General features: G+C 35.3%; 1 long non-coding RNA gene across 2 annotated transcripts; it reads left to right on the top strand.

Moving 5' to 3' along the window:
• The first annotated feature begins 1,395 nt into the window (after positions 1–1,395).
• On the top strand, positions 1,396–2,240 carry LOC131227241 (uncharacterized). 2 transcript variants are annotated; one of them, XR_009162129.1, is made up of 3 exons: positions 1,396–1,611; positions 1,758–1,827; positions 2,126–2,240. It is a non-coding gene; the product is annotated as an uncharacterized LOC131227241 (long non-coding RNA). The 2 variants fall into 2 exon arrangements; XR_009162128.1 differs by having other exon boundaries at positions 1,753–1,827.
• The last annotated feature ends 711 nt before the right edge of the window (positions 2,241–2,951 follow it).

The raw sequence follows: 2,951 nt of genomic DNA, 5'->3' as shown, positions 1-2,951 counted from the left end.
GGAACATCATTAATTTTTATCAATACCTCTTGATTAAACTTGATGGACATAATTCAATTCATTAGTGCATCCAAATGCAGCCATTAGGAATTCTATGTTCGATTGCATCTGATTCAGGCTTAGCTGCAGTTCCTTCTCTGGATACGCAACGACCAAGTTCGTGGTAAACATATAGCTTAAGCAGATTACTTCCAGGATGTCTGGTGGCCGTATATAATTCTGCTTTCTCAGAATGCAGATTCTCTGTTTGTCTTGAATTAACTATTCTCATTCTTTTTTGCCCATCTGGATTTTCTTCAAATCTAGTTACCCCTCAGGCTAAAATATTAAATCAAACTTGCATTTCTGCATCCTTGTACCAAACAATAGCTCAGCCTAAACCAACAATTTAGATTTTGAAATTGTCTAACCTTAATAACATGTATTAGCACAACTGCTAGTTATGAGTATTTTATCTGAGTTATTATTCCACTTTTCTTTCTGAGATTAGTCCTAAAGATGTATGTATATAATGGAGTGAGGATTAACTAGAGCTCATTCTCATTTCATAGAGTTATAGAACAATGTTGCATGTGCTTATGCTGATGCTAAAACTATTTCTCCCAATCTTTGATTAATAGGATAAAGTTTTGAAACTTGCATGATGTGTGGCCATTGAAGGTCTCAACTGCTGATTTACAACTATATTGGATGATATTAACTTGTTCTTTTTGTTAATTAAGCTAAGTTGTTCCCTCTTTTATTTTACTACTGGTGCACCTGTACCTTTGGAATAAGATAGATAGGCTTGACTCTTCTCTTGGGTTTGCTTGGCTGAGTTGACTCTTTATACTTCAGGCATGACCTGTGTATGTGTTGCATGCTTTACATGTTTTCTCTGATTTTCGTTCTATTTTAGATTGGTTACTTCATTGGTTCTTCACTTTCGTAGGACAGGCATTTGAAGCCTCACATTTGACTGTTGTTCAATGTTATGAGCTCAGGCATGTACAGGAACTATTGAAACTAAATTGTAGACAGGAAAACCTTCTTCAGTGATTGTAGTAGTCGTGATAATCGAAAGCTTACTGTAATAGTAGAAAACTGGATTGAAATAGAGAGCAATGAGCTAAAGAACCAAGAGGGAGACTGATTGGTCAAGATGGTCAATTGAGTAAGAATGTACATATCACATGATTCACATGTGAACATGCACGCACATCCATAAGATAATGGAGGCCCCATTTTCTTTTGTTGATTGTTCTTTTATCTTCATTTTGTGTAATGAAGCTCGTTCTTTCTCAAAAAATAGTTATCTAGTCATTTCTTACATTGATGTATATACAATTTCAATGTTCCTACCTGTAGATGTTGAGCCAAAAGCTATTATCTCAAAGGAAAGCTTTGACGAAGTTCAAGTGTGGTTTTATTACTTCTTTAACTCTGTGTGAAAGCAACTGATTTTATCTCTTTTCATGAATTCAAACAATGGAAACTGTTTTTTTTTCCCTTCAATCTATGAACTATGCTATTTTGCATTCATAATGTTTCTGATTTTGAAATTCAGGATTTGCTACAGATTCATCAGGGAATGTGATATCTGGAGACAGTGGTCTTCATAATCAACGGCAGGTTAGGTTCTCATCGATAAACATTATATTGTAAAGTGTTGTTCGTGAACAAATGCACAACAATATCTTTCAAAAAAGAAAAAGAAAAAAAGTGATTCTTTATTTCTTTTTAACCCGTACTAAGATTCTTTTTGTACTTTAGTGTAGTATACTGTGATAGGACAATATGCAAAACAAGCAGTTTACTGGGAAACCTCCTTGGAGCGAGTTTGAGGGGGTAAGCACTTTTTTTTAAAAATAAAATAAAATAAAATAAATTTTAATATAGTTAATCATTAGAGACCCTCAAACTATATTTCTAGATATACACTGCCGTCACACATTAGAAATGATAAAATGTAACTAGCTGCACTTAGAAACTTGAACATTCCCAATCATCAATCTGCCATCTTTTTTTATCCAGCCCACTCTTTGTAGAACACTTTGCAAAAATCACTGGTTGACAATCTAGTAAGTAGCTTGCAAAAATGGACAGTCAACAACATTTAGATACAAATATTTTGTTTACTGCTCAGATATGTATGCTGAATGCAAGGCTGGCAAGAACAGAAAACATGACTCATGATGTGATTAGAGATTTGCTTAGAGTCAAGTTGGACATGACTAACTATCTTGCAAGTTAAACCAACAGTACCAAGCTCTTTAAGTTTTAAAAGATCTTCTTCTCATTCTTTGATGGTGTTTGTTTGGTGCATGGTAGAACTTGATAGACTAACTACAACTTCAAAAGTTAGCAGAGCAAGCTCAATAACAAACCGAAGAATCCAATGCAAAGATGGTGTTTATCTAATTCTTTTTTTACATTTTCAAATTAACACAGGACTTATTGAGTGTTTCTGTGACATCAGGAGCAGGAAATTCTCCAGCTAAGGAAGCAGATTAATGATTTTATTGAGGAAAGAGAGAGGTGAAATTCTCCTTGAAACATTTTTTTCATCACATTGTTCTTCCTGAATTTTGATACTATGCTGGGGTTGTATGAAGTTGTACTAGTAGTCAGAAGGATGGAAAAGAAAAACAGAAAATGGAGAGAACAGAAATGAAAGAGCTAGAGTGTCACATTAGAACGCGTTCCGTCCTGATGTGCTAGGTCTATTGACATGGGGTAGGAAAATAATCGCCTATGAATATACTATCAGGAGAAAGATTCAACAATAGTCCATAAAGAGTGCCAAAAGTTAGTGGCTAGGATCTTTAAATCTGGGAGATATTAGGGGGCATCACCTATCCATGTTGGGGCCCATCAGATAGACAGTCTTGATCACCACCATGGAGCCTGCTTGCACAGACTTGGCACAGCAGGACTCAGTGCATACTGTGATGCATAGGGTCCTGATAAGA

The sequence above is a fragment of the Magnolia sinica genome, chromosome 15, assembly GCF_029962835.1.
Source record: "Magnolia sinica isolate HGM2019 chromosome 15, MsV1, whole genome shotgun sequence".
Taxonomy (NCBI): Eukaryota; Viridiplantae; Streptophyta; class Magnoliopsida; order Magnoliales; family Magnoliaceae; genus Magnolia; species Magnolia sinica.
The sequence above is the reverse complement of the archived record's forward strand: the minus strand, read 5'-3'. Positions and strand labels throughout refer to the sequence as shown.